Consider the following 18,295-nt stretch of genomic DNA (forward strand, 5'->3'; position numbering starts at 1 on the left):
CCCTCATGGGCATTTTTGATAGTGTTTCACCATGAAGAATATCTTATCATAAAAGCAATAGATAAAGTTAATTTTGGGCTCATTTTAATTGTATTAATATGCTGTAAAAAATGAAGTGCCATTTTCAACGATTTTTTTAATGTTTCATGAGATGTATGATGTTTTTGACACATTGCAGTACATAGTACAAAAAAAGTATTTTATAGATTATGATTTTTTTTTTATATTTATCAGCAAATAACTCAGAAATACTTAGGAGTTTTTCAAATTGGCTACATTCACTGTAAAGTTCAGACTCTAAGGTTTCAAATGACACCAATTTTGTTTGAATCAAGGCAATATTTTTGAAAAATATGATAATGAATATTTTCGCAGCTAGGTGGCGCCATGGGTGGCGCACGCGGTCGGTACACTCCGGTTTAGAGAGACTAGACAGCACTTGTTCAGAGTTGATTGAAGTGGTTGGATTCTTTAAAAAGCTGAGATTCTAAGCTTTAAGATGATACATATTTTTTGTTATTCCACATTTGAAAACGAGCGCGGACGGTTCCGGGAAAATTGGAAAACACTTTGCTCCCCAGAAGGATGAGAGACTTGTTTTTTAGCCAAGTATGCATCACTTCGTGAGGAATATCTCGTGATCAAAGCAATGGATTATGTTGTGTTTGGGCTCTTTGTAATCGTGAGAATCTGCTGTCAATAAAGATGTTCGATTTTTTACAATCCATGCATGTTTTATTGAGTTATGAGCTGAAACGTCACATCAAAACAACATAGCATCACTGCTATTGCTACTTCATAGGTGCGCCTCTGGTATTTTTTTGTGTCAGAACGCCATAAGGAATATCTTTAGATCTGAGTGATGGATTATGGTGTGTTTGGGCTCTTTTTAATCTTAACAATCTGCTGTAAATAATGATGTGCCATTTTCCACAATTGATGCATGCTTCATTGAGTTATGAGTTAGAACGAGACATAAGTGCTACATCTATAATAAAGATCTATGTGCGCATTTGTGGCTTCATGTGTTACAACTCCACGAGGAATAACTTTAGATATGAGTGATGGATTATGCTGAGTTTGGGCTCTTTTTAATCGTGAGAGTCTGCTGAAAATAATGATGTGCATTTTTCTACGATATGTGCATGCTTCATGAAGTTATAAGTGAAAACCAAACGCGAGTGCTTCATGAGTATATATTTGGCTAGGTGCGTCTTTGGTATTTTCTGTGTTAGAACGCCATGAAGAATATCTTTAGATATGATTGATAAGTTTGGGCTCTTCTTAATCGTGAGCTCCTGCTGTAAATAACGATGTGTCATTTTTCATGATCGATGTATGTTTCATGAAGATACGAGTAAAAAGGCCAAGTCTAAGCTACCTCGCTTGGCTACGTGCGTTTGTGTATTTTTTGTGTATTAGAACTCCATGAGGAGTATCTTTAGTTCTGAGTGATGGATTACGTTGAGTTTGGACTCATTTTAATTGTAAGCATCTGCTGTAAATAATGGTGTGTCATTTTCCACAATCGGAGCATGTTTCATGAAGTTACAAGCGGAAATGTGTCTAAAATTCAGCATCCATATATGGTTTACCCATGGGTCTCTTGAGGGGCTTATTTTACAAAAACCTTGCTCAAGTTTAGTAAAAGCCTGAAACAATTATGCTTGTTGTATTCTACTCATTGAGACCTTTCAAATGACATATGACACATGACTATCTGAGCAGTATGATGTTTTTGACACATATCAGTACATAATAATTTCCTCTTCCTCATAAATTATGTATTAAAAAAAAATCATTTTATCAGCAAATAACTCAGCACTACTTTGGAGATAATCATAATGGCTACATTCATTGTAAAGTTTAGACTCTAAGCTTTCAAATGATGCCTATTTTGTGTTGATCAATGCAGTAGTTTTGAAAAATATGACAATTAATTTTTTCCATAGCTAGGTGGCGCCCTCCGGCGGTATAATCCGTTCTAAAGGAATAACTCAGCACCTTTTAGGAGATGAATAAAATGTATAGGTGCATTGAAAAGCTGAGATTCTAAGCTTTAAAATGATACCTATTTTGTATTATATCATTCAGTGGTTGCTTAGTAATTTGATTATGAATTTTTTTCATGGGGGGGCGTCCCGCCGGCGGGACGCTTAGGGTTTAAGGGGGCTATGATTAAACCGCTTGTTAAAAAAACGCAACTTGATCCTACAGAATTAGTCAATTACAGGCCGATCTCGAATCTGCCTTTTCTGTCAAAGATATTAGAAAAAGCAGTATCCTCACAACTATGTTCCTTTCTTGAAAGAAATTATATCTTCAAGGATTTTCAGTCAGGATTTAGACCGTACCATAGTACTGAGACTGCCCTCATTAGAGTCACAAATTATTTGCTCTTATCATCCGATCGTGGTTGTATCTCTCTATTAGTGTTACGTGATTTTAATGCTGCATTTGACACTATTGACCACAACATTCTTTTAAATAGACTAGAAAACTATGTTGACATTAGTGGAATTGCATTAGCATGGTTTAAATCATACTTATCTGACCGTTAACAGTTTGTAGCAGTAAATGATGAGATGCCTTATCGATCACAAGTTCAGTATGGCATACCACAAAGCTCAGTACTAGGACCGCTGCTGTTCACTCTACCATTAGAAGATATCATTAGGAAACATGGAATTAGCTTTCACTGTTATGCTGGCGATACTCAACTGCGAAACTTACCAATTCACAAAATTAACGGAATGCATAGCTGATATAAAACATTGGATGACTAGTAATTTCCTACTTCTAAATTCTGAAAAAACAGAGATTCTAATTATTGGACAAAAAACTACCACACGTAATAACCTAGAATACTATCTAACACTTGATGGCTGCTCTGTTAAGTCTTCGTCGTCGGTTAGGAAACTTTGGTGTGCTCTTTGATATCAATATTTCATTTGAAAGTCACGTGTCTAGTATCTGTAAAACCGCATTTTTCCATCTTAAAAATATATCTAAATTACGCCATATGCTCTCATTGCTAAATGTGGAACAATTAGTTCATGCGTTCTTGACCTCAAGGCTAGATTATTGTAATGCTCTACTGGGTGGTTGCCCTGCACGATTAAACTACAGCTGGTTCAAAACGCAGCAGCTCGAGTTCTTACCAGAACCAGGAAGTATGACCATATTAGCCAAGTTCTGTCAACACTGCATTGGCTGCCTATTAAACATCGCATAAATTTTTAAATATTGCTGATTACATACACTAAATGGTTTAGCTCCGCAGTACTTGAGCGAGCTCTTAACGCATTATAGTCCTTCACGTCTATTGCAATCTCAAAATTCCGGCCAGTTGATAATACCTAGAATATCAAAATCGACTGCTGGCGGTAGATCCTTTTCCTATTTAGCACCAAAACTTTGGAACAGTCTTCCTAACATTGTCCGGGAAGCAGACACACTCTGTCAGTTTAAAGCTAGACTAAAAACACATCTCTTTGAACTAGCATACACATAACATATTATCGACTTCTATAATTCAATGTTAGGCTGCATAGATTAGGTCAGCCGGAACCGGGAACACTTCCCATAAATCCTGATGTACTCGTTACATCATAAGAAGAATGGCATCTACGCTAATTTTAGTGTCTTTGTTTATCCTGAGGTTTTCCCGCAGCCTGCCGGATCCAGGCCATATCCAGATCTGACGAAGGACCTTCGCATGGACCCGATGACAACGCAGTGCTGAAGTGCCAACTAGTCTCTCCCTATGGAGGATCCCTATACCACTCTACAGATAAAGCGTTGTCGGGAAAATTCGTTTTGCATACCTACCCCGAAGTGACAAATTAAAATAAAATTCTGTATCAAAATTTATAAGAAAAGACCAGTACTTTGTTTAGGCTTGGTTTGTACGGAATTACAAACCTGCGCACATATATTCAAACGCACATAACTATAGAACCAATTCTTAATGTGCATGTGAACCATCAGCGTTTATCACAGGTTCGCGTTTAAAGTCTGTGTAGAGAGAATGGTGTCGTCTTAGCGGCCCCTAACTTAATAACAAATGATCGTTGCGGCGGAAGCGAATCAATCAAAACTAACTTTAGCTGGAAAATAACTTTATTAAAGAACCGCTATAAAGCCAAAACAATCTCTGTTACCTTAAATTATACGTTATCTCTGTAAAGCTGCTTTGAAACAATCTACATTGTTAAAAGCGCTATATAAATGAAGATGACTTGACTAGAAATGCTTTCCAGCGATAGAGAGAAGGGCGAAGCGGGAAGGCCTGAAAACAGATGCGGACGTTGCTCTTGCGGAGCTCGTTTGTATTTACTATATATCATTTGTCTATATACTCTTTATTTCTGCCTGCATTATTATCAATAGATGATCCCCAATTTTGATGAGAAAATGAAACTAACTTTGTTAAACTTGACAAAGAAGTATCGATATTTCAAACAGTTCAATATTACCTCACATTTCATTGTTACTAGAGCCCGACCGATATATCGGCAGGCCGATATTATCGGCCGATATTAGGCATTTTCCTAACTATCGGTATCGGCATTTATAATGGCCGATAAATTAATATTTTTAAAAAAATGCAGCGTGCGCCGTGCATGATTTATGTAAGGATGACGCTGCCAATAAAGCACCTAAAAGCTGTCACAAAGAACTGGCAAAAGTGGCAAAAAATAACAGCCGCTTCTGGTGTAGACACAGTGTTAAAGCTTTTTGAGCTTCGAAGCTTCGGTAGTAATGGACATCGGATAGACGGTGCTGAACATATTTTTCTCTCTAATAAAGGTAGGATTCTCTATGTGTCTGTATGTCCGTTTGCATTTTTATTATTTAATCCAATCGACTTCTCAAGGGAGTGCATTGTGGCATTTGGTGCAATATAGATGGACACGCGAGATGCGAGACGTTCAGATCAGAATTAATACACTTTTAGTAAACTAAAGAACAGCGCGAGCTGGAAGCGGCGCACCTCCCGCGGGCAGAGAATGCGTCCGAGAAGGACACTGCAGTGATATAAAACGCACACACACAGGTCTGTTAAATTAAGCAATACTTTTAAGGTAATCTAATATTTTTCTGACTAACAAATTACTGACAGTAAAGGGTAGATTTAAATAAAGAAAAACTAAATTTAAATAAAGAAAAACTAAATTTAAATAAAGAAAAAACGAAATTTAAATAAAGAAAAACGAAATTTAAATAAAGAAAAACGAAATTTAAATAAAGAAATTACAAAATTTAAATAAAGAAATTAAACGAAATTTAAATAAAGAAAAAGGAAATTTAAATAAAGAAAAAACGAAATTTAAATAAAGAAAAACTAAATTTAAATAAAGAAAAACTAAATTTAAATAAAGAAATTACAAAATTTAAATAAAGAAATTAAACGAAATTTAAATAAAGAAAAAGGAAATTTAAATAAAGAAAAAACGAAATTTAAATAAAGAAAAACGAAATTTAAATAAAGAAAAACGAAATTGTTAAATTAAAAAAAGAGATTAATTTAAATTGATAATAACGGGTAAAAAGGCTAATACATTTTGTTTCTATTATTCTATTTTCCACAATGTCAAAGCAACGCAGCTTAACCCAAAACACAAGCTCAGGCATGCACTTTGTCCATACAAACTCCGCTGTTCTGCGCTCTAGCCAGAGAACACCGTTGCTGGAACACTCAGACGTCGGTTATATTTCTAGCATGCACTGCACGCGTTTTCCGCGTGGCTCGAGCCGGGCCTGAGAGACGCGTGTCTCCCGCAGGCAGTGTGCAAACTCCAACCTGTTAACATGGGAGCCGAAATAAAAACGGCCATGCCATGCAGTCAGTGTGTCGCCGGCCTTATTCAAGCGCGAATGAGAACCGTTTCGCGGGGGATCCCAGATGTGGAAAAAAAAAAACGCATATTCAAATGTCAAATTTTCAAATCCACTACCAACCCACCGAACAAATATTCGAATATTCGGGTCCAGCCCTACTCCAATAATTTATATAATTATAACACTTTATATAGGGCCATTTTGCATTAAGAGTAGGCTAGCCTAGTTTCACGTTTAGTACATTTTGCTTACTAATTTAAAATAGTATAAAACTACTGTACATATGTAATTATAAACGTTTTCATTATGATATGATTCATTTTACTTTACTAAAAAGATCTGAGTTCTTCCTCCACTGGTAGATATTAGAGAAATTAAGATTAAAAATAGAAGATAAGGTTTTGTCAGTGACACTGTTGATATATTTATTGATACAAGTTATGTTTTAAATAAGGTGACTAAATTAAAAGGACAAAGTCGTTAGTGAAGATTATGCAACAGTATTTAGAATATAATAAAATATAAAATGCAATGCAAACTAGTTTGGTTACAGCTCAAATTCTCATTCTATCATTCACCCTGCCTCCATTACATATCTTTGTCACACAAGTGTTTGATCACCACATTTGAGTGATCATTGCAAAACGTTTATATATTTATTCTGTTTATACTGTGTATTCTATATACAGAACCCATCAAAAGTTTGTACACACCAATTGGAAAGTGTGTCCAAATTTACTGTACTATAATACACATAAATAATATTGCTACTGTATTATAATATACACATAAATAATATCGGCCGATATATCGGTATCTGGCTTTTTTTTATCGGTATCGGCCCCCAAAAATCCATATCGGTCGGGCTCTAATTGTTACCCACTTTAATGTGCGATAACTTACATTTTTTCTAATACTTGATTGTATCATAAAGTGAAAGAAGTGCATGAAAAAAATTGCACACATTATTAATGTATAATTTGTACAGTCTTTACTCATAATTAATATTTTATGGGATGTTTAACCTTGTCTAATTCTAATGCTCTTTAATGTTATGTTTGTATGAATACGAAAATTAATTTCTTGCTTTCTTTAATAAAAAGGTGATCAGACTCTGAAGTATTGCACATACACAGTAGGCTTGTGTGCTCCACTTTAAATCATGAAATATGTGCAGAAATAAAGACACTTTTTCTTTGTTTTACCGTTCTTTGTAAACTGTGGTTGATGCGTTTAAATAATGGGGCAAAGCTCAGTAACTAAAGGGTATTAGCTTCAATATTATTATCTACAATTAATACAATAATTGCCAGTGTAATTCGCATTTGCTGATGTTCTTCTGTTTTCCTCAATGATGGTCAATAATTAAAGCACTATTTTGCTTTTCGGTATTTTAAAGTGAACGAGCAGTTTGTGACCCGGATGTGCGAAATAATAAAAAGCTAAAATGTTTGAAGAGAGAAAGTAATTTCCACGACGAAAAACTTTTACGCGCATTCAGTGTAAATTAACCCTTTCATGCATGAATTATGATAACCTCAGTCAGGATTTTTTTCCTATGTGTTTTTATTGCATGAAAAACAAGATTTTATTTTAATTTTATTTTTTTACACATTTTTCAAAGAGATCTTCAGATATCCACTTGAGTGGACAGCATGTGGTTATGGTTTAAACTGAAGATATACTGTATTAAATGTAATACAATAATCAAACATATAAAGTATGTGTATTTAACAAACTAATCAGTACAATTATATCAAATCATGTGAAAACTATAAAATATATACAAAAAATATGAATGCGAAATATTGCAAAGGCTTCATACAACTTCACACAAGTTGCACATCCCGTATCTTTGATATCAGAACATGAGGATGTGATTCCATCAGAATTTTCTACAGCCTGTCAAGGTACAACTGTGGAAACCACTCAGATGCTCCCTCCAGTGTACCAGAGTATGGATATTTAGCCTTATTAGCTGATAATTCTGATTATGTTCAAGATGGACATGCACATTTCTATCATAGCCCTCCTCTGAGAAAACCTAGCGATATGTTTTTTCAATCTCATCTGAAATGATCAGTGTTGTGGGTAATGCATTACAAGTAACATGCATAACGCATTCAGATTACTTTTTTGATGTTACAAGTAAAGTAATGTGTTACAAGTAACATGCATTACGTAATCAGATTTGTTTTAATGTTACGAGTAATGTATTGTAACATGCATTTCCTAATCAGATTACTTTTTGATCTAACAAGTAATTAACTACAAGTAATGTGCATTACCTAATCAGATTAGATTTTGATGTAACGAGTAAAGAAACGCATTACAAGTAACATGCATTACGTAATCAGATTACTTTTTGATGTTATGAGTAAAGAAACGCATTACAATAACGCATTACGTAATCAGATTACTTTCTGATGCTATGAGTAAAGAAACGCATTACAAGTAACATGCATTACGAAATCAGATTACTTTTTGATGTTATGAGTAAAAAAAAGCATTACAATAACGTGCATTACGAAATCAGATCACTTTTTGATCTAACAAGTAAAGTAATGCATTACAAGTGTCATACATTATGTAATCACATGACTTTTTTCGATGTCAATGAAAATTACATTATTATAATACAAATACATTTATTTACAGTAAAAAAACTGCAGATTAGTTTTTAAGTTTTAAATTTCAAAAACAATATTCACATTATAATTATGAATTGTAGCTGAAATATAGCCCTTGATGCATGACGTCCACTACAGTGGACATGTGATTAATCAGAGTTTTCTCTCAATCTAAAATCAAAACTTGGAAAATTTAACTGTGATATGACTCATTAGATATTGCTTGATGCTGCAATTTTTTTTTTACCTACAAGAGTCTCCTAGGATAGAAGGAATGGGTGGATATTCCGGAGCAACTTTGCATGTCTGACTGACCCTTGGCCATCTTGGTTTGGAGGGGGAAAAAAATCGAAACACAACGGCTTGCCACTTGGTTGCAATTTATAGGATGATGCATCAGGGTCCACTGAAGAGGTTGATGTGCAACTTTGCCATAAAAACACATGCAAATTCAAGAAAATGCTTTTTTTAATAGCTGTCCACTGTAGTGACCACTATGCGTGAAAGGGTTAAATTACACTGCATTGAGGACATCTCCACAGTTATTAACCAAGAAAATGAGACGCATCTTTTCTATTACTTTTGTGTGGATGCACTTTACTCACAAAAATAAGACTAATAAATGTTAGATACAGCATTACGTCACGGTGAATAATATTCCATTCACTCTACCGAGCTTGCAAAACCTATAACATTGAATCAACAAATGGTTTTTATCAACTTAAACACTTAAAATGCTTAAAAACACAAACCTTTCTTCAGTCGAATCACCTCACACACGAAAGTGCGGCGCAGCCTCGTGACGTGTTCTTCTTCTGTGCATTTACTGGCGAGTTGCAAACCGATAAAAGGAAGCAAAGCGCCACCTAATGTGCTGGAGGATGACAAAGAGGAAGATTTTCCGTTTCAAACCATCGTTTCTTTACCTGTGAATTTGACAAAGAATTTAAATAAGATATCTTAGAATTTTGGACAATTAAGCCAACTATGTTACAGGGATTGATTACACTGATTCCTAAGCCGGTTGAAGATTTATAGAGAATTTGAGGCCTATAACTTTAGTCAATAATGGTTCTAAATTATTCTCACATTTCTTTGCAAATCGACTAAAGTTATTCATGTTTAAATTAAATCATAGATGATTGTCAATCTGGCTTCATATGTGGATGATAATTGCAATAGTTCTGTTAAACTACCTTTTGGGACCACTCCTAGAGTTAATATATGTAGAGGTGTCAAAAAAGGAGATCCATCTCCTTTGTTATAATTGGTGATTCAAGTAATGTGTTTTCATATTAAAATCAATCTGTTTCAATGTATTCAGTAGGCCAATAATGTATTCTCAATTAGCAGATGCAATTTTCTTTAGTAATTTTTCTTAAAAACATAAAAATAATTAAAATTGGCTTTTGAGTGTCTTAATGAGTTATATTTAGTATAGGGTTATCTATAAATTGTTATAATTTTTTTATTATTATTTACTATTATTTATTATTAGTAACTTGTCAGAATTATGAGGCCTATTCCAATAGACTGTATGTTTCACACATACTCCGTTTGCAGTGTGTATGCGGCGCGTATTTTTTTCTGTAGGCCTACCCATGTTAACAGGTTAAGCCGCCTTTCCACTGCACACGACAAACAACATCCGTCGGACCGGAAGTCATTTATTTCCATTGGAGAGTCGTACGGGAGCTTCTGGGAGTTCCTATCATATGCGTATGCTGAAAATTCGGATCCAATTTGAGTTTTGGATCCGTTGAAATATCTGAACTTCTGCGAATAGACCGTATGCGACCGGCCGACCGGATGTGATGTATTCCAATATAGTCCAATCAAATCAGTGTGCGCAAGTTGAGAATTATTAATACTTTTTTTTAAAAACTTGATCCAAAACACTTAATACTTTAAACAAGTAATAAAAACTCAGTGAGTGTTTTAGCGCAATTTTCTCACGTCATGGGATCACAACACTAAGAGATAGTAAATGAAAGAGAAAATAAGTTGCTCGAGAATATAACTTTCTCTTGAAATTCAAATTAACTTTCTGAAATCAAATCAGCAATGGATAATAAAAAAGGCACAATCACTTGACTAGTTGAATATCATTTTTTTTATTAGCTCATTATTTTTTACATCTTGTGTTCACTCAATATCCTCGATTTTCTCTGTATCAGCTTCCTTTTCTGCTTTGTCCTCTTCAGATTCTTCCTTCTTTTCTGCTTGACTATTGGCTTGTGACTTTGTAAACTCTTCTTCTGCTTTCGAGATATTTGCCAAAACATCCTCTGAAAGCCACGAGTCATCGTAGAAATCAGATACGCCTGATGAGGAAGCCGTTGGTGTTGATGTCGCCATCTTTTGTCGCTTTGCTGAACGTTCTTCCATTTATTTTGCAACAACCTCTTGTCGTTTTCTCATATATTCTTGCTCCTTCTCCAAATCTTGATCGATACCTTCATTGATTTCTTGCCGTAATTCAGTGGAATTAATTGTGCTCATGACTCTTGTGAATACCTTCCTTACGTATTTCTGTGGAACAATAGTTTTATAGGTGAAAAGGCAATATTTTTCTTATTTCCCTTCATATAAAGTTTTAATTAATTTTTGAAGCATAAAGGAAATATTTTTGATCAATTCTTTTTTTCTAATATTATTGTAAATTTTAGAAGCTATCGATTGCAATTTGTTTCAACTCGATAGCTATTATGGTTGCCGAGAAATTTACAAAAAACGGATTTTTTTCTGGAATTTCCAGGAAATCCAAAATCTTTTCCTGGATTTTTTTTGTGCGTTCCCGAGATTAGACCTTCCTTAACATAATGCCGAAAACCCGAAGTCTCTAGGTGGTCTGGTTGAGGAGTAGATATAAGTGCAAGATAGCACAGACAGAACAGAAATCATGAGTTGGTAATCGCAATTTTGTCCAGTGGAAAATTGCACAAAAAAATGCATGGTCATTCATAAATAAGTAAAAAATGAAGAATGATATATATATATATATATATATATATATATATATATATATGAAGAGTTCAGATGCAAAAGCCTCTAAGTGCCATCTGAAATTTTCTTCTAGAATGATCATTTTTATAAAGCTTGTATATTTAGGTTGAGTACTTTCACTTAAATTACAATTTATAGGTCATTTGCATTGCCATTTAAGTGAAATTATTTAACTTAAATATACGAGCTTGATAAAAATGATCATTCTAGAAGCAAATTTCAGATGGCACTTAGAGGCTTTTGCATCTGAACTCTTCATATATATATATATATATATATACAGTACAGGCCAAAAGTTTGGAAACATTACTATTTTTAATGTTTTTGAAAGAAGTTTCTTCTGCTCATCAAGCCTGCATTTATTTGATCAAAAATACAGAAAAAAAAGTAATATTGTGATATATTATTACAATTTAAAATAATTGGTTTTCAATTTATTATACTTTAAATTATCATTTATTTATGTGATGCAATGCTGAATTTTCAGGATCATTACTCCAGTCTTCAGTGTCACATGTGACATCCAGTCTATCACATGATCCTTTAGAAATCATTCTAATATTCAGATTTATTATGAGTGTTGGAAACAGTTCTGCTGCCTAATATATTTGATGAATAAAAGGTTAAAAAGAACTGCATTTATTCAAAATAAAAAAAATATTTTCTAATAATATAAATCGTCTTTACTATCACTTTTTATCAATTTAACACATCCTTGCTGAATAAAAGTATTGATTTATTTCAAAAAAAGAAAGAAAAAAAAATTACTGACCCCAAATTACTGCCCAGTAGTGTATATTGTTGTTACAAAAGATTTCTATTTTTAAAACATTTGCTTCTTTTTTTTTTCTTTTTTTTTTTACTTTTTATTCATCAAAGTATCCTAAAAAAGTATCACAGGTTATGAAAAAATATTAAGCAGCAGAACTGTTTCCAACTTTGATAATGAATCATCATATTAGAATGATTTCTAAAGGATCATGTGATAGACTGGATGTCACATGTGACACTGAAGACTGGAGTAATGATGCTGAAAATTCAGCTTTGCATCACAGAAATAAATGATAATTTTAAGTATAATAAATTGAAAAACAATTTTTTAAAATTGTAATAATATATCACAATATTACATTCTTTTCTGTATTTTTGATCAAATAAATGCAGACTTGATGAGCAGAAGAAACTTCTTTCAAAAACATTAAAAATAGTAATGTTTCCAAACTTTTGGCCTGTACTGTATAGAAATATAATATATATATATATATTTTTTTTTTTTTTTTTAATGTTGTATTCATTTTCCCTCCAAAATTATTGGTGGTCATTTTTGATGTTTTCATTCATTAATTCATTCATTCAACCATGGTAAATGCACAGATAATAAAGGCTCTTGTTGTTGCACTCATTTACTGGAGATGCAAAAAGAAATACTCCAAATCAGTCTGGGTAAAACACTACCTGTCTCGAAAGAAACATATCGGCAAGTACCACCGTTTAGTGCAAGAGATGCGTCTAAACCTAAACGGGGAAGATTTCCATGAGTATTTCCGGGTCTCACAAGAGGAATTTGATGAGATACTCCAGGCTGTTGTCCCAAAAATTACCAGGGAGGATACTTCATTCTGGGAGTCAGTCCATCAGCCCAGCCGAGCGCCTGGCAATTTGTCTCAGGTACAAACTTAAGTCAGTAATATAGAAACATATATAAATATGTATATGCCTATATGTGTGTGTGTGTGTGTGTGTGTGTGTGTGCATGTATATGTGTATATATATATATATATATTATTTTAATATTTTTTATATGTATATGTATATATATATATATATATATATATATATATATATATATATATATATATATATATACATGCCATACATGTATATGCATGTATATATATGGCATATACATATATATGCCAACAATTTATATTTATACAATTTTTATTTTCACTGCCCACAATTTTGTTGTTGGTACATTTGCTGTTGGCTATATGTAAATGATCACTGTACACACCCAAATGAAGTCTACATGAAATAGTATAATATGACAGGTCATTAAATAGGCCTATAACAGTTTCTTGTCTGCAAATAAAATATATAATTGTAATTTATAATTATATTTGTAAATATAATTTATTCTCAAGCAATATTATTTATAGCATTACCTGCATTTTTAAAATAGAAATGTTTACCACCAACTTATCTGATGTCTTATACTGTATTTTCAGATACCTAGCCACTGGAGACTCATACCACTCACTGTCATATGGCTTCAGAGTGGGCTGGTCTACCGTGTCCACCATTGTCCCTGAGGTGGCAAAGGCTATCTGGGAGGGTCTGGTGCAACATGCCAGTGCCACAGGAAGAAGACTGGCAGACGATCGCCCAGCTTCAAATCTTCTCCGGTGTTGTCGTGGCTGGGCAAAGTCTTTTCCACTCTGCTTCTTTCTGCTCTCCTCCTCCTCAGTCATGTCCTCTCCCAGACAGTCCATCCTACTCTCTTCTACACTGATCTCTACTCTTATTTCTGTTGTGTCCTGTCCTACCTGCTTTTCTTGCACATGTATTTCATCTGCCATTACTTCTGCACTGTCTTCCTCATGTCTTCTCCCTTCTCCTCTCTCGACTTCCATGTTCCCAGATTTGAGCCGAGAAGAGATAAATGGTAGGAGGAAAGACATGATATGATTGTAACGCCAAGGGTGTTTCTGGCTGGCAGCTGCTCCGCTTTTTCTTTTCTTCTCCTCTCTCCTTTCCCTGACATAAACATCACAGAGATCCCTCCACTTTTTCCTGCACTCATCCACTGTTAAGTTTAACTTAACTTACATAACTGTAAACTTACATCATAAGTGACTAATCGAACTACAGAAACATGAAGAGTGATCCCTTATTTTAATTTTAGTTCATTATTAATGCATTAGCCTACAGTACACCCAACACTTTTTCATACCAGGTAGTTAATACTGCAATTTTTTTTTATTTCAGACTAATTTCATACTGATAGTTCATATCACAGTAGCTTATGAGTATAACTTTAAATTTGAAACTAAACAACATTTTAAAAACTGATAGCATTGTTCATTGTTATGTTAACCACAGTCTTAAATGCGGGATAATACAACTGCATTGAAATACTAGGCTAGATGCTAATTTAGGCGGGACAAAGATTTGCATTCATTCTGCACATTTGGCAATCAAAACACACCTGGCAGACCGGCTAACTCTCTTCCAAGCTTCATTTTTCCTGCTGACGTTTCGGTATGATTCAAGAGTAATATCATACAGAATGGGGTATTCGGAGACTGCGAGAATCAACTTCTCTCCCATGTTGACGTGTACGATTGTAATGAAAGTTCCGTGCGACTGACACTAGGGGGCGAAATGACACTATAAATAGAAGTAATGCATTGAATAATACATTGTTTAAATTGTGTTTAAACTTGAATATGTCTATTAAAGGGTGTATGTGTACAAAGAGAATCGCAATGCTGACAAAACTTTTTTTTAAATAAAAGTTGCTGATAACTTCTGGATTTGAAATACAAATAGTGAGTAAATGTGTTTGTGGTACAGCCGCGGATCAGTTGCGCACTGCAAACGCAGCATATGTGAAAGCACTATAGCGGGTGCTGCTCCTGAAACGGGCGTTACACTCGCTGTTTACTACAGCTTCCCGCGATTACCGTGAATGACATTACTTGTATTGTGAGGTAGTCAGCCGTCACACCCAACAGTAAAAGGAAGAGCTTTAAATTATATATTTTGAGTTACATCTGCAACTTTAAAGGTGAGTATTCTCATCTCATGCTAAATACAAAGCCAATCGGTTTCTGAAATCTTTGTCTCCATTTCTGACTAGTTCATACCGGTCTTTTTCATACCGGAAAAGGAAGTATACTTCAAGTTAATATTATGAAGTATACTTAAGTAATGTTCAAGTATATTTTTAAGTTTACTTTATGTAGTAAGTATACTAATATCAATGTGTACTTGTAGTAAACTTGAAAGTGTACTATTTCAATACTGCTCAGGACTAAATTGGCCCACTTTTAGTATATAAAAGTATACGTTTAAGTGTACTATAAGTACACAACTAGGTTTCTCATTTGTAATGCATCTGTACTACAAGTGAACTTATAAGTATACTAGTATTTTACTATTTTAATACAAGAAGTATTTTTTTTTAGTTTATGAAAGTACACACTGAAGTGTATTCTCAGTAAACTACTAGTTTAGTTTAAGTTTTAGTTTAGTTTTCTTTAAGTGAACATAACATTATGCTTATAGTTTACTATTTATATATTATTTTTTTACTTGAAAAATACCTTTAACTGTACTTTAATTTTAAAAACATTTTATTAGATTCATACATCCTTTTTTATCAACACTTGAATGTCGGTAAAGATAAAGAAAGATAAAGAAAGGCAACATTTTAAACAAAAAAGTTGAGAAAATCGAATTTTTGTATATACGTCTTGATCAGATTCAGAATGATGATCAAAACACAGATGGAATAGATCGAGTCCAACACCCCCAAAGCTTCACAGTCTCTTCATGGGTTACACTTCATTTCATTTGGTAATATTAAGCAGTTTTGATTTACACGCTGTTTAATGTTTGATGATCACGTTATTTTACATTTAAGTGAGCAATCTTCTGTGGCTGCGTTCGAAACCGCATACTCACTGAGTAGGTACTTAATTTCAATAAGTTCTTACTTAACGAGCGCTAAAAGAGTAGGTACTTTATAGCCAGATCTCGTTAAGTATGAATGTGAGCCGTAAGCTATCTGGGATGCTGAGATGATGAAACTGATCAGGAATATTATTAATAAAGCAATATTTAGGCAAGGCAAGGCAAGGCAAGTTTATTTATATAGCACATTTCATACACAATGGTAATTCAAAGTGCTTTACATACTATTAAAAATAATCAGAAGAAATAAGAATATACAAAACAGTTTAAAATAAAGAACAGTTTAAAATAAAGAAACGAGAAAGAACTAAAAATAATTAAAACAGTTTAGAATAAAGACTAAAATAAGACACAGTATAAACAGTCGGACAAACAGTGACACAGTGCTCATTCATTAAATGCAAAGTTAAACAGATGTGTTTTGAGTCTGGATTTGAATGTGACTACTGTAGGAGCACATCTGATCTCCTCTGGAAGCTGGTTCCAGCTGCGGCTGGCATAATAGCTAAAAGCAGACTCTCCATGCTTAGAGTGAACCCTTGGTATTTCAAGCTGATATGATCCTAATGATCTGATTAATCTGTTGGGTTTGTATTCCGTGAGCATATCTGCAATGTATTGAGGTCCTAGGCCATTGAATGATTTATATACTAGTAATAATACTTTAAAATCAATCCTAAATCTAACTGGGAGCCAGTGTAAAGACCTGAGGACTGGTGTGATATGTTCATATTTTCTGGTTCTGCTCAGAATCCTAGCGGCAGCGTTCTGTATGAGCTGCAACTGTCTTATGGTCTTTTTGGGAAGGCCAGTGAGGAGTCCATTACAATAATCCACCCTGCTGGTGATGAAAGCATGCACTAGTTTCTCTAAGTCTTGACTGGAAACAAAGCATCTAATTCTTGCAATATTTTTCAGATGATAGTATGCTGATTTAGTTATTGCTTTGACATGACTATTGAAACTAAGGTCTGACTCTAAAGACACACCAAGATTCTTGACCTGATTTTTAGTTGTTTGACCTTTAGAGTGAAGGTATGCGTTCACCTTGAGAACTTCATCTTTGTTTCCAAACACAATGATTTCAGTTTTGTCTTTGTTTAACTGTAGAAAGTTTTGGCACATCCAACTGTTGACTTCATCAATGCATTGGCACAGGGAGTCAATGGGGCTGTAATCATTAGGCGATAGGGCTAAGTAGAGCTGTGTGTCGTCTGCATAGCTGTGGTAAGAGATTTGGTTCTTTCTCATTATTTGGCTCATTGGGAGCATGTACAGGTTGAACAGGAGTGGCGCAAGAATTGAGCCTTGAGGGACTCCGCATGTCATGGATGTCCACTCAGACTTATGGTCTCCTATACTCACATAATAACCTCTCCCATCTAAGTATGACCTGAACCATTTTAGGACTATCCCCGAAAGCCCCACCCAGTTTTCCAGCCTGTCAAGAAGTATGTTATGATCGACAGTGTCAAATGCAGCACTGAGGTCGAGTAGTACCAGCACTGATAATTTGCCTGAATCAGTATTTAAGCGAATATCGTTTATTATCTTAATGAGCGCTGTCTCTGTGCTGTGGTGCGGTCGGAAACCAGATTGAAAATTTTCAAAGTATCCATTTGAGTTTAAGAATTTGTTCAGCTGGTTGAAGACAACTTTTTCAATGATTTTGCCTGTGAAAGGAAGATTTGAGATCGGTCTATAGTTGCTTAATATGGTCTTATCCAGATTGCTCTTTTTCAGGAGGGGCTTGACAACTGCAGTTTTCAGGGAGTTTGGAAAACTTCCATAGAAAAGTGAGGCATTTACCACTTCTAGGAGATCTGCTTCTAAACTGTCTAACACACTTTTAAAAAAAGATGTGGGAAGTGTGTCAAGGGCGCAGGTTGATGTTTTAAGGTGCTGAACGGTTTCTTTCAGAATTTTGCCATCAATTTCTTCAAAATCAGACATAGTAACTACTTTCTCAGGTTGTAGTCTGATCTGTCTGACCCCAGCGCAACTCAAGGATGTGCTGATCACCTTTCTGATATTATTGATTTTCTCAGAGAAAAAGGTAGCAAACTCACTACACTTGCTGTCGGAGAGCATTTCACTGGGAATCTGGCTTGGGGGAT

The 18,295-nt window shown here is 34.4% G+C and overlaps 1 protein-coding gene and 1 long non-coding RNA gene across 2 annotated transcripts in view; both read right to left on the reverse strand.

The window, feature by feature from the left end:
- Positions 1-9,295, reverse strand: part of LOC311289378 (uncharacterized protein) — a 34,603-nt gene extending 25,308 nt beyond the window's left edge. The window contains exon 1 of the mRNA XM_084407368.1: positions 9,227-9,295. The gene's annotated coding sequence lies outside the window, so the exon portion shown is untranslated. The remainder of the gene's footprint in view (positions 1-9,226) is intronic.
- Positions 1-18,295, reverse strand: part of LOC311289381 — a 174,932-nt gene that overhangs the window by 117,644 nt on the left and 38,993 nt on the right. The gene's annotated exons all lie outside the window — the stretch shown is intronic.

The sequence above is a fragment of the Rutilus rutilus genome (assembly GCF_951802725.1).
Source record: "Rutilus rutilus genome assembly, chromosome: 4".
NCBI lineage: Eukaryota > Metazoa > Chordata > Actinopteri > Cypriniformes > Leuciscidae > Rutilus > Rutilus rutilus.